Source organism: Nomascus leucogenys, chromosome 10, assembly GCF_006542625.1.
Source record: "Nomascus leucogenys isolate Asia chromosome 10, Asia_NLE_v1, whole genome shotgun sequence".
NCBI classification, from domain to species: domain Eukaryota; kingdom Metazoa; phylum Chordata; class Mammalia; order Primates; family Hylobatidae; genus Nomascus; species Nomascus leucogenys.
Window position 1 is genome coordinate 75,456,706 of NC_044390.1, and position 27,429 is coordinate 75,484,134.

Consider the following 27,429-nt stretch of genomic DNA (forward strand, 5'->3'; position numbering starts at 1 on the left):
CACCCGGTGGCCATCCCTTCTGACTCAAGGGAAGCCCTTTTTCTTCATGACCTAAATCCCTGACAGCTGGAGAGGCCCCCTGTGAGTTGAGTCTGTCATAAAAGAGACTGAAAATTGCCTGCACTCCCTGAAGACCTGTTCTTGATGTCAGTCAGCCGTACTTCCCCATAGCTAGGAGGCCGGGGGGCCCTTTAATGCCCAGCCTGGATTAGTCTGGCTGCCGCAGCTGGTGGCCAAGTCTGCCTCTCTCCAGTAAAGACATCACCAAATGGCCTTGGGCAACCCAAAGGTGCCATCTTAAATCAACTCTCCTTTAGGATCAAACCGAAAGGAAACACCTCATCTCCTCCCAGCCTCTATGCCTAGGTCCATCAGCAAGTCCTGGGAGTGGTGGGAGGGGGTCCCACCATTCAATCAAGAAAGCCACCAGTGGAGAGAAAGATTCTCTTCTCCAAGCTGGTTTATGGGCCAGACAACCCATGAGATAAAGCCACAAACCAGCATGCCCACTGGAATTTCAAATTTAATTAGCTTCGGGTTGTCTGGAATCTTCCATTGTCCAAATGTTCAAATTTAATCAACTGAGTTTGGAGAGGGCAAGGGTTGGAGGCAGCAGGATGCTGTTCCCATGAAATAAAGCACATTGCATCACCTGGAAAATTGGGTGGGGCCTTCAAGGCCCTGAGGAGCATTCTGGCCCCCTCCTGCCATCCCTGCTTCCTGCCCACCATGCCAGACTCCCTGCACTCATCATCTCTGGATCCGTGTTCATGCAGCTCTCACTGCCTAAAATCTCTCTTATGTCTAGCCAACTGCTTCTATAGGCAACTGAAGGCCAATTCACACTTTGAACCCAGCTCGAATACATGCTTCCTTCTCGAAGCACTATTTCCTGGCTTCCCCAGTGAAAGCTACCTCCACTTCACTCCTGCAGTACTTTGCACACTAAATGTATCAAGCAGGCATAAATGGGAGGGTATTTAACGATAAGCACTCGGTAAAAATGGCCCAGTAGTCATTTACTGTTCTGAATGGATGATGAATGGAATCATCATGGGTGACTGTGACCTGTGAGCAACATTTGTCCCAAGCACCCAACATTAAAGCCAACCTTCTGGCTAGATGGGCCTCCACTCTGTCTGTTTACTCACCTGTCTCCCACTCAACGGGGAGCTCCCTGTATCCCATGCTCCTAGCACACAGTTAGTGCTCAGTAAATGCTTGTGAAGTGAACGGAGGCTCCTTTAAACAAATCCTTTTTGAGTTTCAGTTTCCCCATCTGAAAAATGGGAGTGTAGACTAACTTAGGGTGACAAATGATTATCTCAGATGGCCACTGTCATTCGTTGTTTTAAGATGAAGATGGCAGACTGTCTTTAAAGAGAGACTCTAACATCCCACCCTGCCCCAATACTCACATGTCACGCCTTCCATCAAGAAGTGGACTTTATTTCTCCTCCCTTTGAATCTGCACTGGCATGGTGAGTTGCTGTGACCAACAGAAAGTGGTAGAAGTGATGTTGTGCTAGTCCCAGCCTAGATCTCTAGATGCCATCAGCTTCTGCTATCATTGTTGCACAGCCCTGAGCCTCCTGGTAGAAAAATCCAAGCAGTTCTGCTGGAGAGATGGGCTACATAGAGAGAGAGAGAGAGAGAGAGAAAACGCACAAGTTCCGGGATGTGAGATCATCTTATATATCCCAGCCCCAGTCAAGCTCCCGGCTGAATGCAGCCCATGAGTAATGCAGTCAACACTATGTGGAGCACAGATGCACTGTCCCTGCAGAACTCTGCTAAGTTGCATAATTATAAATGAATAAGTCAGTTCAAGCCACTAAATTTGGGGGTGTTTGATCCACAAAGATAAATGACAAAGACATCTGGGCTCAACTAGAGGAAAAGTCATGACTGATGTGTGATGTCTGCCACAGCACATGGTAAGGGGTGTGGACTTCCATCCCTGGACTAGATCATGTCAAGGTCAGTGCCAATTCAATTCAATGCCAATTCATGATTCTTCTGGGACCTTCTAGAAATGCAAGTTCCAGATTCAGAGGGAATCCATCCACCATCAGAGAGAACCCCAGTAGGGATCCAGTGTGGACCCTGGAAGGATTAAATGAACCAATGAGGTAGCCCCTCTTGGGGCATATAAACAGTGACTTGGAAAGAAAGTAGAGCAGTTGGTAGCAGGACTGGGAGCAGAAAGAGGTAGACACAGGAGACACTGAGCCCCATTGATAGTAGAACAGCTGAATGGGGGCTGCAGGCTCTTGCAGCCTAGGGGACAAAGATAATCCATCCCTCAAGCCAACTGATATCCCGAGAGCCTTCCAGATCAAACACAAGCCTGGCTGGGCAGCTGGCACCTTCTCCCCTCCCAGTTAGCATCCACATCCTCAAAAATGAACCTCCTTTCTTATAGGGAGGAACAGAAGGAGCCCTCGTGCTCCTTGCAGCCCATGAGCCAGACAAGCATGTCTCCCTAGCATGGGGCAGAGACAGAAAGCTTCTCATAACTAGAAATCACCAGTACCTGGGATGGAGAGACTCAAGCTGGGAAGTTAAACTCCTGGGGGATCATTCATTCATGTTGAGCCTCCTACCAGGTGCCAGACACTTAACTCTTGCTATCTCCTTCCATCCTGACAACTACCCTATGTACAACATGCTGCCATCCCCATTTCACAGATGGGAGAATCCCCTTGCTCAGAGTCAGCAGGTTCATAAGTGCAGGGACTTGAACACAGTCTAAATGATGCCAAAGCCTGGTTCCTGGGTCGGTCCTGATAATCACTGAATACTCCCTGGTAAAGCCTCACTGGTTGCTAACACTTGCATCCATTCTAATTGGTCAATACTCTGCTGAACCAACTGTCGATAGATGGCCACCCGAACTCCCAATGTCTAAATTCGAAATTCAAGAAACAATCAGATGCAGACCAATGTCACTGTTAGACAGAATAACAGATCCCCAAAGATGTCCACATTCTAATCCCCAGAACCTGTAAATATGTCATCCTACATGGCAAAAGACACTTTGCAGATGTCATTAGGAATCTTGAGATGGTGGGATTATGCTGGATTACCCAGGTGAGCTCAGGGTCTTTAAAAATGAGACAGAGAGACAGGGGAGTCAAAGTGATTTGATGTGACAAGGACTCAACCTGTGGTTGCTGGCTTTGAAGGCTGGGGATGGGGACCATGAGTCAAGGAATGTGGCAGCCTCTAGAAGCTGGAAAAGGAGGGCAAACAGATTCTCCCTTAGAGCCTCCAGAAGAGATGCAATATTTGATTTTAGCCCAGTGAAACCCATTTGGGACTTCTGACCTCCAGAACAAATAAGATAATAAGTTTGTGTTGTTTTAAGCCACTCGGTTTATTGTTATTGTTACAGCAGTAACAGGAAACATATACACTTGCTACCTGAATTCTTACTTCATATAACACTCAGGAATTCATAGATTCTGATAACTGTTCAAACCATTTCAGGTAACAAAGGATGGGCAATTGAGTGTCCCCTGCCCTTATTCCCCACCCTAAGTCATTTACTGAGCACCTATTCCAGGCCAAAGAACATGGCAGACACTCTCTCAACAGTCCTGGACAGGAGGAAATGGAGGCCTAAAGAGGTTATATGTATGTGACTTGCACATGCTCACAAAAACAATAGGTGGCCGGGTGCGGTGGCTCACGCCTGCAATCCTAGCACTTTGGGAGGCCAAGGCAGGTGAATCACTTGAGTCCAGGAGTTCGAGACCAGCTTGGGCAATGTGGTGAGACCCTGTGTGATGGTTAATACTGAATGTCAACTTGACTGGATTAAAATATAATAAGTATTAATCCTGCTGCGTGTGTCTGTGTGGGTGTTGCCAAAAGAGATTAACATTTGAGTCAGTGGGCTGGGGAAGGCAGATCCACCCTTAATCCGGTGGGCACAATCTAATTAGCTTCCAGAGGCTATAAAGCAGGCAGAAAAACCTGAAAAGGAGAGACAGGCCTCGCCTCCCAGCCTCCATCTTTCTCCCATGCTGGATGCATCTTGCCCTCGAACATCGGATTCCAAGTTCTCCAGTTTTGGGACTCAGACTGATTCTCCTTGCAGACGGCCTATTGTGGGACCTTGTGATCATGTAAATTAATACTTAATAAGCTCCCCTTTATATATGTAGAGACAGAACCCTAAAAGAACCCTGACTAATACATCCCATCTCTACAAAAAATACAAAAACTAGCCAGGCATGGTAATGCATGCCTATAGTCCCACCTACTCAGGAGGTGGGAGGATTACTTGAGCCCAGGAGGTCAAGGCTGCAAGTGAGCTGTGATCATGTCACTACACTCCAGCCTGGGTGAAAGAATGAGATTTTGTCTCAAAAACTAAAAAATAAATCAGTAGGTGTCAAACCCAGGATTAGAACTCACATCTGCCTGACCACAGGGCCTGCCCTCTTCTCACCACAACACAACCTCTCCCCATTGACTTCCTGTTTCTCTGACCCCTGATTTCCAGGAGGAAAAACCAAGTGTGCTCACTGTTGTTTTTTGTACCCATCTCCCCACCCACCCACCTCCTTTCACAAGAGCTACCCTTAGCAGGAACCCAGGGCTGGAATCTGAGGACCCAAGTCCTATACCCCAAGAAAGCAGAACCGATTCCGACATTCTGCCTGGATAGCAGCTGACCTCCCTGCTGAGTCAGCCGCTGGTACTTCCAACATTGCCAGAGACTGTCTATGGTGGAGACAGTGAGGCCCAGGGCACTCTCCACCAGCAGAGCCCAAGACTTCTCCTTGGGGCCAGACATGGAGACAAGAGACTGGCCCAAATGACATTTTCCATTCTGGGAACCCAAGATCACAAGGCACCAGACACCCAGATGTGCAAAGGCCAATTTCAAAGCTCACTGTCCCAAAAATAAAAATAGAAATGCCTTCATTGAACTGACCACGTGCTGTACTCAGTGCTTGATGAATATGGACTCATTTAATCTCACCATAACCCTGACAGGCAGGCACTCATAGCATGCCCATCTTATGAATGAGGAAGCTGAGGGCCTCAGGAGGTTAAAGTCCAGAGCTGGGATCTCAACTCTGGAGCACTTGGATCTGGGATCTATCATCACCACAGTGTGCTACCAGCCAGCATCACCCAGACATCAACATTTCTTTCTTTGATAGCACCATGTAGAATTACTGCCTCTTGATTCCATCTGACAGTGCAAGGACTTCTACTTTTTCTCAATCATACCTGTGTCCATTGCTACAAAAATCTAGAGGTTCTAAAAAGAAATAACTGGTTTCCTGCTATTGCCTGAAATCAGCATGTCCTGAGTCCAGCAGCAGCTCAAAGTGGCTGCCAACAGCAGGGGCTCCTCACTGCATCTCGGTCCTGGCCTACGGCCACCTCCTCAGCAGGAGGTATGGAAAAAGTGCTGGGCTGGAAGCCAGGTGTTTCAAGTCCTAATCTGGCCAAATGATCTTGGGAATGTCACGTAACCAATCAGGGCCGCACTTTCCTCATCTCTCAAATGGGTTCTACAAGGATAGGAATCCTGCCTTTCCATCGTTCTTGCCCTGTGGAGAGCCAGACGTGTAGTAGATGCTAATAAATGTTTGTTGAGTGAATTAATAAAAGTATATGTTACAAGTTTGTCTCTCCTTCCCTGAGGGCCTCAAAGACAGGAAGCAGGTCTGATTCATCTCATTTTCTCACAGTGCTGCAGCTGTTACTCCCACGTGCATTTATTCACACAGGAAATTGCTCCCATGCACCCACTATGTGGCCAGCCCAGTTGAAGCCTCAGTGTCTTCCAGGACCACACAACACCCTCATGCACTGTCCCTTCTCTTTTACACAGCCAGTGGCTGTAATACGTGGTCACACTGTACTTCTGCACCCCAGGACCTAGGACAACCACCCAGCTGCCTTACAGTCAGCAGCCTTGGCCCATTCTGGGGAGTTTGAGCATGATTCCTGAGCTTTCACTTCCCTCATGCCCAGCCCTGGGGGAGCCCAACCCAAGGAAAATCCCAACTCTAACCACACCATGTACACGTACATGCACACCAACATTCAAATGTGCAGTGGGGCCCTAGGACAGGAATAAGATGTTTTTCGTTCAAATCCCATTCTTTTGCTATAAACTGTGTGACTTTAGGCAAGTCCCTTTACCTCTCTGAGCCTCATTTTATTCAGCTATAAAATGAGGGTGATAGTCCTGAGGCCTTTCCATGTAGGCTTGTAGGGAGATTCAAGTAGATAATGGATATAAATACCTTTGGCTTAATAACCTGCAACATGCTCTATCAAATCATTATTCTTATTTCCTTTTTCCAGGGGGAAAAGAGAATGTCAGTTGCCTATGTTTCAGAAAAATCCATGTTTAGGGGCCTGGAGTCTGGAAATTTACTTAGTATATTTGATGGGAATTACCTTGAGGATAGGTGATGTTGTAAGTCCAAAATCACCAGGTTAACTAAGATTGACTATTGAAAATGCAGACTTAGAATCGAAGAATGGAAGCAACCCAAGAGGTCACCATATTTGTGATAGAGACAGGTAGCTGTCCACAAAAATTCATTCTCCCTGTCCACAATACACGACTGTGGCTGGGAAAGAGCTGCTGTTTGCCAAGAACCTCATATCCTTGTAATTCCATGTCCTGGCCTCCTCTGCAACTAGATTGGCCACATGATAGTTCTCATGTGTGAGTGAAAGTGATGTCTGCTGCTTCCAGGCCAAAGCAGATAAGCAAATATGCCACCTCCCTACTTTCTTTTGTCTTCTGCACCTGGCTGCAGACAATGAGGATATCCCAGGAGAGAGTGGGACCACCAGATGAGTCACTGAAGTACCATGAGGAAGAAGACCACCCTCCATTCACAAATACTTGCCTTATAATAAAGCTCCATTTTGCTTCAGCCCTTATGCCTTTGGGGACCTATTTGTTACTGCAGCTACTACCCTAGCTGATACATCATTCGACCTCTTTATTTACAGATGAACTTATTGTGGCCAGAGAGTGAGAGTGCCTTGCCAAGGTCACACAGTAAGCTCAACAAATGTCTAGAACTTTGGTCTCTTAACTCCTTGGAGTAGAGGAGTTGCAGTTTCCTGCCTGCCCCATGGAGCTACAAAGATTCTTAGAGGCCCTTCAGCAACAAGAATGAGATTTAGTGGCAGCCTGGAGTCTTCCACCTCTGTTTCAACGAGAATAACACCACTTTTATCTGTTTTCAAATTACACTTCCCCATAAGACTTTCATTTGTGGAAAGGATTCTGCAACTGAAAATAATTTCAAAGCCCCCATACTGGGGGATTGCTAACACGATCTGACTTTCTGTGGTACTGTAAGACAAAGTTTCGCTTCTTCTCTGCCAAACCTTCTGGCCTCAACTGCTGACACAGAACATGTGGATTCACAGAAGTACATGAATATTTGCTTAGAAAGGAAAAAAGAAACCTCATTGTGCAGCAAAGAACCCAAGACCCCAGTGTGAACAAAGGGCAAAAAGGAAAGATTTTAAGTGCTCTAAGTTGGTGGTTCTCAAGTTTTGGGGTGCATCCGAATGACCTGCGGTGCTGGTTCAACATGCAGACACTGAAGCCTCATCCACAGAGATTCTGATTTCCAAACTGAAGCTTTAAGAAACACTCGCAATTGGCCGGGCACGGTGGCCCACGCCTGTAATCCCAGCACTTTGGGAGGCCAAGGTGGGCAGATGCCAAGGTGGGCGGATCACAAGGTCAGGAGATCGAGACCATCCTGGCTAATACGGTGAAACCCTGACTCTACTAAACATACAAAAAATTAGCTGGGTGGGGTGGCGGGTGCCTGTAGTCCCAGCTACTTGGGAGGCTGAGGCAGGAGAATGGCGTGAACCCAGGAGGCAGAGCTTGCAGTGAGCCGAGACTGCGCCACTGTACTCCAGCCTGGGCGACAGAGCAAGATTCCATCTCCAGAAAAAAAAAAAAAAGAAACACTCGCAATTATTCTAATGCAGGTGGTCTAGAGATTGCACTTTGAGAAGCTCTGAGTCTACTTCATAGCCTCGCAACTGGCGGTAATGACTGCACCCGTGTGGTGTAGCTCAAAGAGAATGAAATAAGCTTTTGGTTTTCTTGTACATCAGTGGGAATAAAAGCATTAATAATCCACTAAAGAAACCAATAATAATTTCCATTTGGCTCAGATGAGTGTCACAGGTATAGACAGGCACAGTGGAATAGAAATGATCATCAGAACAATAGCTAATATTTATAGAGACCTTATTTTACAACAAATCCTCTGCTTACTGCTTTACATGTATGATCTCATTTACTCTTTAAAATAATCTTATGAGGCAGTTACTGATCATATTCCCATTTTATAGATGAGGAAACTCAGGCACAAAGATAAGGAATAACTGATTGCATGTCACTCAGTTGGCAGGTGGCAGACCAATTCAAGCCCACCCCCAGAGTGATAATAATATCAAATAATATCATCCTTATTTACAGATGATATTATTGTGGCCAGAGAGTGGGAGTACCTTGCCTAAAACCAAGGTGCCCCTTCTTGCACAATGTTCTATTCCCTCTCGTGGGGAGGTCCAGCATCAGAACTCTCCAGGCTTCAGTTTCCTAATCTGTAAAATGGGCATGTTAATAGTACCTTCATCATATGGCCATGGTGAGGATTTGATAAAGTCATCTCGAGAAAGTGGTTTGCAAACTGAGAGGAGTTATTAGGTAAACATCTAAGAGATGGGACTTTAGTCCAGCTTCCCCCACCCCATTTTACAGATGGTGAAACTGAGACCCGGTTACTTTATTTATTCAATGAACACTATTCAATGACCCTAATATATGCTAATTCTTGTGCAGGGGACTGAGGATGCAGAAAAAAAGTAATATCCCAGATCTGGCCTCTAGGAGCCTCCTGGCTAGAAGGAGAGACAGACAACATGACTGGTCATTAGAACACGGTGTGGTAGGAGCCGTGATAAGGGAGGGACAGGCCCTGGGAGAGCCTAGCAGACAAGCCCTGACCCAGTGCGGGTGGGGGACTTCTCAGAACAAGTCAAGCCGGAGAAAGGCATGACTTGCCCCAATTTCCCTGAAATTTTGGGGGAGTCCAAAGAAGGCCCCTGTGCATCAAGAGATAACTCTCCTGTGGACCTCCCAAGTGTCTGACACATCATCATTTGCGTGTCACTGGTTTAGGTTAAAGAAAAGGCCAAGCTGCCTCCTCCTGCACCAGAGGCCTGAATGACTCAGTCACGCTCACCTCAGCAGCCAAGGCATTTAGAGGAATCTTTCCTTCAAACCAGTTTGGAAGGGGCAGGAGATACAGCAAGAACCACAGAGAAGACTGGTCTTGAGAAGGAGGTAGGGGATGCAAAAGGGAAGTTGAGGGCTTTCCCTAATAGAAAAAGAAAGACTCAGAACCTGGACGTTCAGGTGTGTGACCTCAGACCAGTGATCTGGCATCTCTGAACTGCACAGGTCTGAGTGATTGGGCTTATATCAAGTAGTAGTTCCCTGATATTGCAATGCGTTGTTTGTTTATAATTTTGCCAAAGCTGGCTTGCCCATTTAAAATGGGCTATTCTGAAGACAGAGGAGGGAGTGGAATATTTTCAACAGAGAGTGCTGGCAAAGGGTTTGTGTCCTTCATATACAAAGAACTCTTAGATATCAATAAGAAAAAGATAAACATGCCCCCAGAGGAGAAAAAAATGGGAACAGACTTGAACAGGAGAGCCAGACTAGAAATGTGAAAAATAAGTTTATAAAAGAGAATCAACACTAACAAAGAAATGAAATGCCTATTGAAGCATCTAGATATTATTCTCCACTTCACATCAGGGAAAGTTTAAGAGATGGGTAGCAAGAAGGTGGGTTTAGGATGTGAGAATACTGTGCCCTGGTATAACATAGAGAGGTCAAGCTGTCATGGCCTTCCAGGATACAGTGTGACCAAAAGCTCAGAAGTCTTAAAAACAGGCAAACCTTAAATCTAGCAATTTCTAAAAGGTATTCATAAGACATACACACAAAGATGTCATACTAAATAAAATGTTCATTGCAGCACTGTTCTAATAGAAAAAAAAGAAGCAAATCTATTATGGAAAAGTCAAATAATCTTAAGATATCCTTTCTATGCAGCCATGAAAAATGTATATTGGAAGAATGTAGGTGATATGGAAGAAAGTTCACAATCTGTGGTTAAGCAGGTTACCACATTAGATGTGGAAATCCACACTCACATATTGAGTTGTGTGTCCTTGCTATTTCTTTAAACAATGAACATGCATTACTTTTGATATCTGAAGATAATAACAAAACTCTTCCTTTTGACAAATATGAAATTATAAAAAGAAACAAACTTTTCTCTCTGTTAGTATTCATTCCCCTTCTCTGGCCCCCCTCAGAAGACACCCAAGGCAAGTGCGTGATGATACCTTCCCTCTGGTCTCTGCCCGGAAGGTCTTCCTGAGGGTTCCCTGTGACTGCAGGCCACTCGAGGCTGTTGGGGAGACTTGCACACCCTGGCTTCTTTCTCCCAATCACAGGCTCCTCTGGCTGTGGCTGTTTGCCCAGAAAGCAGTTCATTCATTTGTTCATTCAAGATCCCCCTCTGAACCCCCAGAGCGCCGTGGCTGGAGCACCCCTATCACCGGGAGGCTTCCCAGGGAGGCTGCTCTGTCCTGAGCTCGCTGCTGGCCGCCGGGGCAGCTTCCCTGAATGGGACTGGGACAGAACTCAGCCAGAGAAACAGCTGGAGGGAGGAGAGCAGGAGGGAGGGGCAGGAAACTGGGCTGACCGAGGGCGGGGGCGGCTAGCTGCGTGGAGAGGGGGCTGCGAGGGGAGGGTGCCCCTACCAGCCGGGGACTGGGCTCGTGGGTGGCGGCGGGGGCCCGCTGGGGACGACCCGCCCCTCTGGCAGCCTCTTGCAGCCAGGGAGCCCCGCCCACTGAGCGCAAACAGGGAGCACACGCGAGCCCCCGGCTGCTGGGGGAAGTGCAAGCGCCTCTGCTCCCGGCGAGGGGCTCAAGCTCCACGCTGAGCCAGAGATTGGCTGCCTCTCACCCTGGGCCTTTGCAACGCTGTTCCTCCCACCTGGATGCTATTCCTGCCCTAATTCATGGCCCGATGGTCTCCTACTGCCTCTTCAGGTCTCAGGTTGAAGGTCACCTCCCAGGGAAGCCTTCCCCAACCCTCAGGGGCTGCTCTGCCCCTCAGGGTCACCCCATCACCTCACTGATGCAGTGCTGTCCTTGCCTGTTAAGATGTCTCTCTCCTTGCACCGAGAACTCCTTATACCAGGAACTCCGTAGGGAAAGAACTGTATTCTGTTCCCTGCGCTATCCCGGCACTAAGTGCCTGGTTCATCAGCTGTGTGGTCACCATCATTAGTGGAATAATCAAAACAACTGACAGCCAGGCAGCGTGCTAGGCGACGCGTACTTACTCTTCACGGCAACCCTAGATAACAGGAATTATTACTACCCCAGTCTTACCAATAAGGAAACTGGGGTACAGAGAGATTAAGTCACTTGCCCAGGACCACACCACCAGCAGCTGACAAAGCTGGGATTCCAACTATGTTGCCTGGCTCCGAGACCCTCCCTTGGCCTCCAGACTGAAGAAATAACAGAAGTGCCCACGTGGGCCCCTGTGCCAAGTGCTTCCATGGAGTAAGCCGTGTGAACCACCACCCACATCGGGGGGGCATCACTTGCCCACTCTACACGTGAGGATGCTAGGGCCGCAGAGCAGAAGTCGTCTTGCCCAAGGCGCCCAGCTCATGCTGACCGAGCCATGGCTGGATCCGAGTCTGTCTGATTCCAAAGCCAAGACTGCCTACGACTGCCTAAAATAATATTTTTAGAAAGGAAAAGAAAAGGGAAGGGCAGGGGAGGGGAAGAGAGGGGAAGGGAGGAGAAGAAAGAAGGGAAGAAAAGGGAGGGCAGGGAGGAAGGCAATGGGGAGGAGGGGAAGGTGAAGGGAGAGGGAGACGGGGAGGGAGGGAGAGAAGGAGAGAAACCTGTGTTTTGGGCCTCAAAGTCTTGGGCAGGTGGAGGACTATGTCCTCATCGTCTGATCAGCCTTAGAACCCCACCGACCTCTCCCCACCATCCTCGATCCTTTAATTCAGTGAGCTTTACTCTTGGAAACCATCTAATTTCATTTTTCCATTTCACAGATAACTTGAAGCCCAGAGAGACTGAGTCTCTTGCCCGAAGTCACACAGGTCTCTACAGTCAGAAGTCAGGCCCAGTCTACCCAACTCTCCTCTCTGCTCTCTTCTGCTTTGTGCTTATCTAGGGAACAAAACATCTTATCCAAACACTTACTGTACAGATGAGAACACTGAACCCAGAGGAGGCAAGAGACTCACCCAAGGTCACCCAGAAGTTAGTAATTGTATTAGTCCGTTCTCATACTGCTGTGAAGAAATACCCAAGACTGGGTAATTTATAAAGAAAAAAGGTTTAATTGACTCACAGTTCCACATGGCAGGGGAGGCCTCAGGAAACTGACGATCATGGTGGAAGATACCTCTTCACAGGGTGGCAGGAGAGACAATGAGTGCCAAGCAAAGGGGGAAGCCTCTTATAAAACCATCAGATTTCACGAGAACTCACTCACTATCACGAGAACAAGATGGGGAGAAAACCACCCCCATGTTCAATTACCTCCCACCTGGTCCCTCCCATGACTCGTGGGGATTATGGAATTCCAATTCAAGGTGAGATTTGGGTCGGGACACAAAGCCAAATTATGTCATTCCCCAAGTTCTCCTGGTAAAAGGAGAGGATATTTCCATAACGTGGCAGGGATCTTGTATATCATCATCTAATAGAGACCAGAGGTCCCTAAAGTCCACTTTCCAGACCAGTCCCAGCAGCCTCACCAGGAAGTTTGTTAGAAACACAAACCCTTGGGCCTCACTGCAGACCTAGGCAATCAGAGACTCCAGGAAGCCATCTGGGTTTTAAGAAGCCCTCCAGGGGATTCTGATGCTTGCTCAAGTTTGAGATCACTGATACAGGCATTTCAATTAGGAATCCATTGAATTGGGTCCTGGAACAAGTCACCTTGCCAATGCACAGAATAGTGGCTAAGAACAGAGGCTTCGATAGCAGACGGACCTGGTTTGAATTCCTGTCTCTGTCACTGTAAACTGTGTGACTTGGGCAAGGCCTTTCACCTTTGGAGTCTCAGTTTCCTCATCTGCTGTGGACAGGGGAAGAGGAAGAGGAGGAAGAGGAAAGGGGAGGAGGGAGAGGAAAAGAGGAGGGAAAAAGGAGAGGAGGAGGAGGAGGAAAAAGGAGGGGCCAAGTGGAGGAGAGGGGAGGGGGAGGAGGAAGAGGAGGGAAAGGGAGGAGGAGGAAGGAAGAAGAGAGGAGTAGGAGGGAAGAGAAAGAAAGAGGAGGAGGAGAGGGTGGGGGAGGAGAAGACGAGGAGGAGGGAGTAAGGAGGAAGAGGGAAAGGGAGGAAGGAGATGAAAAGAGGAGGAGGAAAGAGGAAGAGAGAAGGAAGAGGGAAGAGGAGGGGCCAAGGGGAGGAGAGGGGAGAGGGAGGAGGAGAAGAGGGGGAGGGGGTAAGGAGGAGGAGGGAAAGGGAGGAGGGAGATGAAAAGAAGAAGAGGGAAGAGGAAGGAAGGGGAGGAGGGGGGTCAGAAGGAGGAAGGGGGAAAGAGAAGAGGGGGAGGAAAGGGAGATAAAGGAGAGGGGAGGAGAAGGAGTGGGGGAGAGGAGGGAGAGTGAGAGAGAGGAGAAGGAGGCCAGAAGGCAGCCTTCAAGGAAGATCAAGCACACGGGGACTATGGAAGAGGAGCTGGGTAAAGCCAGCCGGAGGATGGACTCCTGGACATGCCTTTTCCTCCCTGGAGGTGGCTGTGGCTGTGGCAGTGGCTGTGGCTGTGGCTGTGGCAGTGGCTGCGGCTGTGGCTGTGGCTGTGGCAGTGGCTGTGGCTGTGGTTGTGGCAGTGGCTGTGGCTGTGGCTGCGGCAGTGGCTGTGGCTGTGGCTGTGGCTATGGCTGTGGCTGTGGCTGTCCTCCGTCTGCCTCTGGCCTCCCAGCCAACCCTAGGCTCGGGTCTCATCAGCTAGGAGCCACAACTGGCAGAGCAAGGACACTGGTCCCCCAGCCAGCTGGGCCCCTGGGCGGCTGGCAGAGGAGGTGGGAACCCACAGCCCCACTGGGCCAGTGAGGAAGGCGTGGGGCTGCCTGGCTTATGACTCTCCACCTGGTGGCTGTGGGACAATCTGAAGCCACGGGCCTTTGGCCACCCTTTTGAACAGGACTGAACAGTTTGGCTTTTCTTTCTTGGAGCAAAAAGTGTTTGTTTTGGTTGTAGGGGGTTTTGTGCTTTTGTTTTAAATAGGATTTTGAAATCTAAGGGCTGACCTGGGGACACTGGGACTTGAGAGAGAAGCAGTCTCCTCTAGGACTCTCAGAGAAACCTCTGTGTACACCCCTGGCAGCTCCATATAAAATCAGGATGGAAGGTCAAGCTTCCTTTTGAGGTCCAGCCCGGGTTGACTGGTTCTTGATTCCTGGAGCTCTGTGTTAAAGGGAATCTGAGGCCACATCCTGGCCTGGCTGGAAGGGACTCGGTGATCCGTGAGCAATGCCTGCCCTGGACCTGGAGTGGGAGGAGGGTCGCCTTTCTCATCCCATGCTGTCCTCCAACTAAACTCTGTCCCATTGGCACAGGGTGGACTGGTTCAGCAGGGACTGGTTCCACCCCTACCACTCCCTCTCCCAGTACTGGCTGTGCCTAGTGTAATGGAGCTTATATCTCATTCCCAAGCCACTGGGTAGCTCCTTCCGACAGATCTTTAGTGTTCACAGATTCCTAACACTCTACTTAAAGCTGAACAGTTTCCCCAGCCTCCCTGATCATCAGTGGCTAAACTAGGCTCACCAGAGAGGCTCCCAACCAAAGGAGGCCTTCAAAGATGCTTCCTGCCACATGAAGGATCCTCTCTAAGTCCACACTCTGCCTACTTTGGACTTTCTTTAAGGCATACACAGGCCACATGGGAAGGAGAGCTCCTCTATTTCAGCCAAAGATGGGCTGTGTGACCTTGGGTGAGTCATGTACCTTCTCTGGTTCATTCAGTGCTCAATAGATGCTTACTGGACCCCATCTCTGTGGCAGGCACAGGCTGGTGAACAAGACAGCCATGCCCTATGCTCAGGAAGCTGGCCTGCTGGAGAATTCATTTTATTTATTTACTTTTTTAAAAAATTCTTTGAGACACAGTCTCCCTCAATCTGCTGCCCAAGCTGGAGTGCAGTGGCAAGATCTGGGCTCATTGCAAGCTCAGCCTCCTGGGTTCAAGTGATTCTCTCACCTCAGCCTCCCAAGTAGCTGGAACTATAGGCATGCACCAACACACCTGGTAAGTTTTGTATTTTTAGTAGAGATGGGGTTTCGCCATGTTGGCCAGACTGGTCTCGAACTCCTGACCTCAAGTGATCCTTCTGCCTTGGCCTCCCAAAGTACTGGGACACAGGCGTGAGCCACCACACCCGGTGAAACTCCCCATTTTAAATGAGATATGATGCTCTCTAAGAACCCCTTAATTACCAGGAAAGATTCTCAGGCAGGCTAGGCATGGTGGCTCACGCCTATAATCCCAGCATTTTGGGATGCCGAGGCAGGACAATTGCTTGAGGCCAGGAGTTCAAGACCAGCCTGGCCAACATCGTGAAACCCTGTCTCTACTAAAAAAGATATTAGCGAAGCGTGGCAGCACATGCCTGTAATCCCAGCTTTATGGGAGACTGAGGCAAGAGAATTGCTTGAACCCAGGAGGTGGAGGTTGAGGTTGCAGTGAGATAAGATGGCACTGCTGCACTCCAGCCTGGGCCACCACTCAAGACTCTGTCTTAAAAATAAAAATAAAAATAAAAGATTCTCCGGCAATTAACACATCCTGAAGATGCAAGCAGCCTTTAAAGGAGCAGAGGGCAAAATAGGCTGGAAGTCTGTGACAGGCAGAATAATGGTCCCCCAAGATACCCACATCCCAATCCCCAGAACCCGAGAATATGTTACCTATGTTACCTTAGGTGGTAAAATGGAAAGGATTTTGCAGATGTGATTAAATTACAAATCTTGAGATGGGGAGATTAGCTTGGATCATCCAGGCGAGCCCAGTGTCCTAATAAGAGTCCTAATAAGAGTAAGGCAGGAGATCAGAGCAGGTAGAAGGCAGTAGGGTGATGAAGAAAGCAGAGATTTACTGATGTGACCACAAGCCAAGGTGTGTGGGCAGCCTGCAGACACCAGAAGAGGCAAAGAACAGATTCTCCCCTGCAGCCTCCAAGAGGAACCAGCCCCACGAAAACTTTAACTTTAGCCCATGAGGCTCATTTTGGACTTCTGAGCGCCAGAACTGTGGGGATACAAATCTGTATTATTTTAAGTCACTAAGTTTGTGGTGATTTATTATAGCAGCAGTAGAAATCTAATACAAGAGCTGTTTCCAAGAAGACCAGAACACTGGGCTTGGGGGCAGGCAGATCTGGGTTTGAGTCTCTGCTCCACTTGCTAGCTGTGTGGGCTTGTGCAATTTCCTAACCTCCCTGAATCTAATAGAGTCCCTACCTCAGAAGGTTGGTGGGAAAATTAGAGTTGATACACATAACATGCTTAGAAAAGAGTCTAGCACAACTGTCATGTAGTAAATATTGGATTTCCACCCCCTTCTATTGAGCATTAAAAAGGCCACATACCTTGCGCAGGAAGTGGGTTTTATGAGGGGGAAAAAGGCCACATTCCCAAATGCAGGCCCTCAATTGTGTCTTGGGACACGCAGAACTGGCCATCCTGATGTTCTATTTTGTTCTGTGTCACTCCATTGCTCAACAACATTCCATGGCTCCCTGTTACAGTGTCTTGATTCTGATCTATCAAAATCCCCCATAACCTGGCTCTTGCCAACCTCATCTCCCAAGATGGAGAAAAACTAAAGGGATGGCACAGCTGGAAAGAAACCTAGGGGGAGCAGGACCTTCAGAGGTCAGCTGAAGTGTCACTTTCTCCCAACCTCTCATGGCACCCTGACCTCCACCGCAGCACCATCCTCAACCGTAATGCCATGATGATGTGTGCAATGTATATTTCCTCCCTCTGCACCTAAAGCCCCAGGGGGACGGGGACTGGGGCCAGGGATGAAGAAGCTGCTCAATACATGTATATGTTAAATGAATGAATAAATGGATGGCCAAAGTCAGCAACCAACTCAGGCCAGCTGGGCCAAGGACCCAGGGAAGCCTTTCTGAAGGCTGAGTTTTAGTTCTTAACCACGGAGAGGACTGCAGAGTTACCAAGACAGGAAAGTCGAGCACTGAGTTGTCACCAGACACGTGCTATGCCCCCAGACAAATATTTTACTAGAAACAGGATTCATGTCTGTGCAGTGTGTTTGAGGAACCGTGAGAGTTACTTGTGACCTATAGACCAGGCTCAGAGAAGGAGGAGGGAGTTTCTTGAGGACTTGGAGACGGAGGTGGAAAGACAGACAGTTGTGAAGTTGAGGTTTTGGAACTGAGAAAGAGAAACAGAAGGAAAAAACTGGCAGCCTAGTCTGTTCCGTCCATTAGATGAGCATCCAGGACCCCAGACTTTTGTCCAAGCTGGAAAGGGTTAACAGCACTGAAGGCTTAACGGCCCCCAGTGAGGATGGGGAGTCAGGAGGCCCCACTTTTAAGGCCAGCAGAGGGGTTTTCTCTGATGGGGGTGGGCAAGGCCCACTGCTCCCTGGTGAGCTCTGGGGACCCCACCTACCCAACCCCTTCTGCAAAAGGCAGTTTTCCACTCTGGGGGTGGTGGGACCACCCTGGACGCCTGGGAGGGCTCGGAGGGCTGGGCAAGGTTGTTCTAGAGCATTTTTCCTGGAGCCCAGACGGGGACGGGAGGAGCTCGGAGCTGGTGAGACCCGTGGCTGTTCCCAACACTCAGGTGATGTCCCACTGCACATAGCTTCGTTCTGGGAAAGCTTCCACTTCTGGGGGTGAGAGACATGCAGTGGGGAGAGACATGGGGAATGGAGGCCCAGAGAAGGTTAGTGACTGCCTAAAGCCACACAGCAAGTCCTGAGCAGCTGATCTAATCTCCCAACTCCCAGAGAACTCCACCAGCCCCCATTTCACACACACAGACACAGGGGCTTCTGGTGGCCTCACCCCTGGCCATCCCCCTAGCTGCATGGCCTACCTCTTCCCCTCCTTCTCTGAACCTATCATGCAATTTAAAGACTCCACACCTTTGTTAGAACTGCCCCTTTGGCCAGAAATACCCTCTAACTACCATGTGCCCAGTCACCCAGTAACCTCCTGGTCATCTTTCAAAATCTAGCTCAGATGTCCTCTCCTCCAGGCAGCCTTCCAGGATTGTTTCTTCTCTTCCCATCTACCTGGGAACATTGATTATCCTTCTGCCAAGCAGATCTGTACTTGGCCAACACATTCATGCTCTCTCAAATCACACTGCTTTTTCACTTCACCATGTGCACATCTGTCTCTCTGGACTGCCACCGCCCACCAGGTCTCTCCCTCAACATTGGGAATTGCAATTCGACATGAGATTTGAGTGGGACACAGAGTCAAACCATATCAAAATCCTTAGACCCAAGTCCTGGGGCACCTCCACAGCCACCAGTCTCTGGCTTTCTTTTTAAAGGACCCCTTTTTCCCCAGAAGAATCCATATGGAGCCCCAAAATACAAGGCATACAGAAATGGACCTGCTTAGTTAAGGAAGACGGGGACAGTGGAGCCACCTCTTTCGACGTGCTGGGTCCCCTGGGGTCATCCCAGGCTTCATCTGAGCACAGCTCAAAGTCTCCCAATTAATCCAACACCCCCTCTTCCCACCACTACCTGGGGTGTGGGGAGGACTTTTCATTTTTGTGTAATTTCAAATTTACAAAAAAGTGTCAAGAATAGTACAAGAAACTCCATTATAGGGAGTTTATATTTATTAAAATATATTTATTAAAGTATTTAAAATAATATTTTATTTATTAAAGTATTTTAAATAAATATTTTATGTGGTAGAATATTTTAAATAAATATTTTATTTAATAAACTATTTTAAATTTATATTAATTAAAATATTTTAAATTTATATTCATTTATTAAAATATAAATAATTGGCAACCGAGGGTAAATATAAACTTAAGAACTTCTTAAGTTTATATTTACCAATTTACCAAATTATTTATATTTTGTAAATATATATTTTGTATATATTTTGTAAAATATATATTTTGTAAATATATATTTTGTAAAAATGCATTTATAACTATAAATATATTTTGTAAATATAAATAATATGGTAAGTTTATATTTATTTATAAATATGTTATTTATATTTGCCAAATATAAACAATTTGCCAATTATTTGTATTCTATCCCATCGATTTCACCATTATATCCTCTTTCTCCTTCCTCTTTCTCCCTATCTCCAACTTTCTACATATTTTATCCTGAAACACTCCCATTTTGCATATGGATAAACTGAGGCCCCAGGAGTTGCTTGGTGCTCCTGACCCTGGCCCTGCCCCCATGGCCCCACACTTGGGGCCCAGAACCTGGAGCCCACCAGCTTGTTAAGGGCCCACAGAGATATTTGAAACCTGTAATCATAAGCTAGTTGGCCCCAGAACACCAAAAGGAAACTGTGACCTCAAAATTAATAAACGTCTGGTTCAACGTCTGCAATACATGAGTGAATCAGCTGCACCTCCACGGCCCTCCTGTCGTTGGAAATAGAAGAGCACAAGTCATGAGAACACGATGAATAATTTATTTTTCATAAGAGCCCAGATTGTATGAACTATTTTAAAACCTTTCCAGATATTTTTATAAGAAACACGCATTTTGAGGTTCACCATGATGTGGGGTGGGGCCCCCAAATGTCAGAGATCCCAGAGCCTTCAAGGCTTTAAAACAAGCTCTCCTTGCCTCACATCTTGATCCTCACTTGAATCGGGCATAAGATGGAGGTTTTTCCATGTATTTTTACAACGAGGCTGTATGTACCTTTTTATGTGGGTCATAAAAAAAAATAAAAAATTTTCAAAAACACGGAGCAACACGAGGAATTCGTCATAGCAACGGGGTTGCCTTTCCTATTTTTGAAAAGTAAGCTTCCCCCTCCTCCTCTTAGTACAGAAAGTTTATTTTCCTGTGGGAGCCTCTGACTCAGGACTCAGGCTGCTGCCACTGCAGAGAGACGGGAGAAGTGGGGGCGCTGGCCCTGGGCCTGGGTGGGTGAGGCCCAGGGACTGAGTTTATTTGCTCAGGGGTCCCAGGCCTCAGATCCCTCTACTGGCATCTGCGCTAGGAACCTGATGCCCAGGGAATTCTGGTCACCACCTGGGCCTCCTGCTCTGCTCATCCACGCACCCCACCACTCAGGCCGGCCTCCTTAGAAAGCCCTCACCTTATAGTGGCACAGCTAGGATAGTTGTACCAGTTCTGTAAATATTAAAATATTTCCTGATCAGTTGGTTAAACCCCAGCTACACAGGATCGTCTCCTAGGACCAACCCATGATCCGGGAAATAAAAGGGTATTGCTTGTTAGCTGGGAGCCCAGGATCTTCATGTAGGGCTACATTGCTATTAGTCAGGGCCCAAGCCCTATCAGATGAGAAATGGGATATTATTGTAGCCTGTGTGGGCTTCAAAATAGCAACTGGGGGAGGTAGAGGGCACAGTGTAGGTTTGAGTCCTGCCCTCATACTAGCCAGCTGTGTGACCTAAGGCAAGTGGCTTAACCTCTCTGTGCCTCAGTTCCCTGATGGGCATAATAATAGTAATAGCAGGTTGTGGTGGGGATGATTTGTGTTAATCAGTATGCCTTCATCCATTTGGGCTTCTGTAACAAAGTATCATAACTGGGTTGCTTATAAACAACAAACATTTATTGCTTAGAGTTCTAGAGGCTGGGAAGTCCAAGGTCAAGACACTGGCAGATTCAGAGTCTGGTGAGGGCCCTTCCTCACAGCCATCTTTTCACTGTAACTTCATGTCAGAGTGGGGGAGGTCCTCTCTGGGGCCTCTTGTAAGGGCACTAATCCTCATCAAGACAACACAATCACCTCCCAAAAGTCCTCACCTCCTAATACCCTCACCTTGGAGGTAAGGATTTTAACATATGAATTTTTGGAGGGACACACAACATTCAGACACTAGCACTGTAGGAGGCACTTAGCATAGTTCTCAGCACATAGAAGACTCTCAAGAAATGTTCTTATTATGTATTGTTAGTTGATACTTACAATAATTTAATAACAATATCATTATGTCTCTAACTTCCCATCCTTCATAATACTTTTTGTAACCATTTCTTAGGAACAAAGCAATGAAATCAGAATCTCTGCTCCATCAGTTACTAGCGGCATGGCCTTGGGCAAGTTATGAAACCTCTCTGAAACTGATTCATCTTCTGTGAAATGGGGATAATACCACAAACACATAGCTCAGCTCCTGGCTCATGGTGAGTGTTCACTCCTAAAAACTATTATAATATTATCAGGGGTAGGAAAACTATAGCCCAAGAGCCAGATTCAGCACACTGCCTGTTCTCGTAAGGGAAGTTTTATTGGAACCCACAACCACGCCCATTCATTTATGCAGTGTCTGTGGCTGTTTCCACACTGCAACGGTGGGCTGAGAAGTTGCAACAACAGACTGTATGGTTCACAAAAACCTCAAATATTTACTCTCTGGTCCTTTAAGAAAAAGTTTGCCAATACTTGATTTTGATTATTGTAAGCTTCTTTAATAGCAATAATTGCAGTACATACCACATTTCACCTCCCTCAGTGGACTACACAAGGTAAGATTTGCTTTCTAGGGACTACCAGTGACCCATGATTGTCCTGCAATGATTCAAACTCCTCCTCAAATTGTTCACCATAGTATATGGGGAAAGAGTCCAGAGCTTTTCAAAGGAGCCTGTGACCGATGAGAAGCCCATAAGCACAAGAACATAAGCATCTGAGGAGCCGGCCCATGCTGAAATCAACACCTGCCTCCATTTTCCCAGGCTTACCTGTTCTCGGACAGTCCCATTCCAAGACACCCAGGGTTCATAAATAAGGTTTTGTTTTGTGCTCCTTTAGTGCCTGCTCTGCAGCAGCTGGCTGCCTCCTGGTCCATACATTTCCACATTCCTTTTGTGTGATGTTGAGGAGAGAGAAAGGAAATGGGAGCCCCAAGAAGTTACCTAGCATTCAGCAAAAGAAACCTGTGAATCACTCATGCCAAAAAGATGTCACTCACCCCAGAAATCACTCACCCCAGAAAGATTCCTATATCTGCTCAGATGCACTCCTTCAGGATGCAGGCGAGAGAATCTGCTCTTTCTCCTTGGTTTAATAGGATTTTGGTTGTGTGATGTAGAAAACACCATAAAATGTCATCATAGACCTTCCAGATGTTGAAGTTGTTTGTGGCCACACTCGTTGGCTTTGTTGCACGCCCACAGATGTCCCCTCTTGGTTTCTACCAGTCAAGGTGTATTTGCTCCTAAACCCTTAATTGGGCCCTGATGTCATCTAAAAGACCAGGCTGGACTCAGTAACCTGCAACACCCATCTTCACTGGAGGTTCCCAATGCTGGTGTGATCGAGGCATGCTGACACCACTGCCTGCATGCCTCTCTTCTGCTCATCTCATCCTTGATTCTTCCTGGCCCACTGTTTTTGTTTTTTATTTCTTTGTTTCTATTTATTTATTTATTTTGCTTTTATAAAAAATCAAATTCATTTTTTTAGAGACGGGGTCTGGCCATGTTGCCCAGGCTGGTCTCAAACTCCTGGTCTCAAGCGATCCTTCCACTTCAGCCTCCCAAAGCACTGGGATGTCAGGCATGAGCCACTGTGCCCAGCCCTGGCATACTCTTGATGAGAGCCAGAGCTCAGATGATATCATGAGATCCATCGACTATTTCTGAGAGAGCCTAGGTCAGGTGTGAACAGGAGTCCATCCCCAGATTGCAGGCTTCATGAGGGCAGGGAGCATGCCTATAGAGCTGCCTGCTGAAGCTGCAGCACCCCAAATACCCCATGCATAGAGCCTAGGCACCCAGGTTCAAATACCAAAGTCCACAAATCCTGCAGTAGGAGGAAGAAAATCTTTGATTAGGAATCAAACTTCAAAGTGTTGTATAATAATAATGACACAAATAAGGCACCATATTTTTTGTTCATTTATTGGAATATAACAATGATTCTGAACCTGGAAATCTTTGTATGACCTTCAAGAAGACTCCCTAATAAATCTGTTGATCATCTTCAAGGAGGCCATAAACACATAAAATTATGCACATATGTCTGTGTGGGCACAAGCTTTTCTGGGAAGGAGGTCCAAAATTTTCATCAGATTCTCAAAAGGATCCTAGAACCTCAAGTGGTTATAAGCATAAAACCACAAGTCTGATTCATATTCATGTACCTAATGCCTGGCACTGTGGCTGGCACATGATAGGTGCTCACAGAATGTTTGCTGAATGAATGAATGAATCAACTGATGACAGCTGAAAGCAGCAAACTGCCTGATAGGAGATTTCCTGGATGGTCAAACCCCACTAATCTGGAACTTTAGGGTAACTTGAATGAACTCTTATCACAATATCTTTGGTCACTAGGGAAAAAAAGAGGTAAACTAATGGTGCAAACAAGAATAAGTGGTGACTGATGCTGAAGGGTGCCTACTTGTCAGCAAATGAGTGTTTGCAGAATTACCATTTAGTGCCCTGTTTGTCGAAGCAGGCTCCCCAAGGAACTTTATAAAGTTTGGAGAGAATGTGATGAAATCAGAACCCTCATACTCTGCTAGAGGGAATGTAAAATTGTGCAGCCACCTTGAAAAACAGTATAGTAGTTCCTTAGAAAAACAAAAGAGTTACCTTATGACCCAGTAATTCCATTCCTGGGGAAAATTAAACTATATATCCACACAAAACCTTGTACACCAATGTTCACAGCAGCATCATTCATAATAGCCAAAAAGTAGAAACAACCCAAATGTCTATCAACTAATGAAAGGATAAACAAAATGTGCTATATGCACACAATGGAATTTATTCCAACATAATAGGACTGAAGTACTGATCCTTGCTACAACACGGATGAACCTTGAAAATATTACATTAAATGAAGGAAGCCAGACACAAAAGGCCACATGTTGGATTATTCCATTTATATGAAATGTCAGGAACAGGCAAGTTTATAGAGACAGAAAGTAGATCAGTGGTTGCCTTGGACTTTGGGAGGGAGATTGGAGAGAAATGGGGAGTGACTGCAATGCATACAGGTTTTTTCTTCTTCTTCTTGAGAGACAGGGTCTTGCTCTGTCACCTAGGCTGGAGTGCAGTGGTGCTATCTTGGCTCACGGCAACCTCTGCTTCTGGATTCAAGTGATTCTCCTGTCTCAGCCTCCTGAGTAGCTGGGATTACAGGCATGCACCAACATGCCCAGTTAATTTTTTATGGATTTTCAGTAGAGCTAGAGTTTCACCATGTGGGCCAGGCTGGTCTCAAACTCCTGACCTCAAGTGATCCACCGCCTTGGTCTCTCAAAGTGCTGGGATTACAGGTGTGAGCCACTGTGCCAAGCCACATACAGGGTTTCATTTGGGGGTTTTTTGAGGCAAAGAAATGTTCTAAAGTTGATTGTGGTAGTGGTTGCACAATTGTGTGAACATACTAAAAACCATTGAAATGTACACTTTAAATGGATGAATTGTATAGCATGTGAATTGTATGTAAATAAAACTATTGTGTATTATTTAATATGTTACATAATTTAATGTTATATAGAAGTATATGTATGTTAAAAATATAACTATAATATATGTTAAATATATAATATTACATTATATATTTACATCGTACATATTAAGTACATGGTGCCTGGTGATTGTGATAGTCCATTTTGTGTTGCTATAAAGGAGTACCTGAGGCTGGGTAATGTATAAAGAAAAGAGGTTTATTTGGCTCATGGTTCTGCAGGCTGTACAGGAAGCAAGGTGCAGCATCTGCCCAGTTTCTGGTAAGGCCTCGGGAAGCTTTTAGTCATGGCGGAAAGGAAGGGGAGCTAGTATGTCACATAGCAAGAGAAGAAGTGAGAGAGAAGGGAGAGATGCCACACTCTTTTAAATAACCAGCTCTCACATGAACTAACAGTGAGAATTCACTCTTTACCCCAAGGACAGCATCAAGCCATTCATGAGGGATCTGCTTCCATGACCCAAACACCTCCCACTAGGTCTCACCTCCAACACTGGAAGTCACACTTCAACATGAGATTTGAAGGGGACAAACATCCAAACCGTATCAGTTAGAGAGAGAGAGAGAGAAATACTTATCCTACCTACCCACCAAATGAATGAGTGCATAGCTCTGCAGGTTTCTGGTGAAGCCCAAGACACTAATGCATTTTTCAGTGAAGCCTCATAATTTCTTTTACAAACTTCTGGCACAATCTGCCTTCTATTTCAAAATGTGGCCATATTAATTTTAATATAAAAAATAATTTTTTCTCCAAATTCATGAATAAAATTTGTGCTCTAAGAAAAAAGAAAAATAAAGCATGTATAAAGCTCGTGTATGTGTGTGTGTGTCTGTGTATATGTCTGTGAGGTCCCAGAGGGAAACATCAGGCAATGTTCTTCTGGAGACCACTTGGCACAGCCCTTACTGTGATGCACACACCCTGACCTCATGCCCCAGGCATCACAACTGAGCCCTATTGGGACGTGTGTGCACACAAGGAAGCTTCCAGCATTCCCTGCTTTCTGCAGGTGCTGGTAGAGAAAGTGGATTTATTCCCAGAGAGGAGATAAAGCCAGAGCCTTTGCAATATTCTGAAGAAAAAAAAAAAGCAGATGGTCATTATATGACAACAGCTAGAGGAGGCACATAAGGGCTGGGCATGACATGGGGGACAGAGCTCTGGACTGGACATTAAAAGACATGGGTTCAAGCCTCTGATTTGCTTCCAACCAGCTGATGACCATAGTCAAGTCACTTCCTCTCTCCATGCCTCAGATTTCCCCTCTATTAAACAAGGGAATTGGGTCCTTCTGATGGTTTACGATTCTGTGGATTTACATCTGCTGTCCTCGTTTCCACCATTCATGTAAAAAAGAGTAGGGAGCCCCTCCTATTGACTGCCCAGCACAGCCCTTGTTCCCCAGGAATCTCAAGAACCATTCTGCCCCAAAAGACAGTCTCTAAATTGACACATGCCTCTTTTCCACCCACCTAATTGGAGAAGACATTCTTAAGAAGGCAACCTGAGCAGACACTATTCCCCACCCTTTCTACCCCCAAACTTCCTCAAATGTGATGATATGTATTGAGCACGGACTAAGTGCCAGGCCCTAGTGCTATGCAGTGAATAAGACAGACACTGCCCTGCTCGCTCAGAGCTCACAGGATCCACAATGACCACCAATTAAGGACCACCTGCCATGTGAGAGGGGATTCACATGCAACAATTTCTTATAGGCCTTACATCAACCCCATGAGGCTGATACTACCATTCACATTTTACAGCATAGAAAATGTAGCCTTAAAGAAGTGAAGTGCTTTGTGCCGGATCAGGGAGCGAACGTCGTAAGGCCAGGGTTCTGACCCTGATCAGTTACACTTCAAAGGCACTTGTGATTTGTCGGTGGTTCTTAACCTCACAGTCCAGACAGAACAAAGGACTTCAAAATGAGGTGGGTCTTGAAGTCTCCATCTGATCTCCACCCTTTTGATCTGGTTATAAAAAATAACTGGAGAAAAGCAAAATAAATTGCAATAAACCTGATGCCAAAACATAAAACTTGCTATTGATTTTATAAGAGCAAGCTATGAGCTCAGATAAATCAATTCGTATTATAAAACAATAGCCTATAACACAGACAAGACACTAAATAAATATTGAATCACAACATGAGAAAGTTGCTTTTTCAATTCTTTTTCCGTCCTTCTAATTATACCAGGGAAAGTCTCAATTTGGTGCTACCAGGTCTTTAACACCTTCTTCAACATTTGCCAATCTCCCTTTATAACAAAGAAAGAGCAGGCCTCAGGCTCAAAGCCTTGGGCAGGCAACAGCATCAACCAAACATTAATAACTGTGTTTTATTTTCATTGTTTATGTAGGGGTGGTATTTTATGGTCACTTTCTATTTGAGGAAATTGATATTGGTTTTCTATTTACTGTGGTCATATAAATTTCCCTTTTGAGCTACTTTTACTGATATTTTAATGAGTACATTCACTGACATTTTTAATGAGTAGATTTAAAGGACAGTATTAAATTCACAACACCATAGAAATGGTATACAAGCAGGGCAAAAATAAAAAAGGTGGCATTGGGATGGCTGAAGCTTGAGAAATGCTGTCCCATGA

At 46.4% G+C, this 27,429-nt stretch overlaps 1 protein-coding gene across 1 annotated transcript in view; it reads right to left on the reverse strand.

The window, feature by feature from the left end:
* The window catches only part of CMKLR1 (chemerin chemokine-like receptor 1), a 51,616-nt gene extending 40,882 nt beyond the window's left edge, over window positions 1–10,734 (reverse strand). The window contains exon 1 of the mRNA XM_003269983.3: window positions 10,450–10,734. The gene's annotated coding sequence lies outside the window, so the exon portion shown is untranslated. The remainder of the gene's footprint in view (window positions 1–10,449) is intronic.
* Between the last annotated feature and the right edge of the window lie 16,695 nt (window positions 10,735–27,429).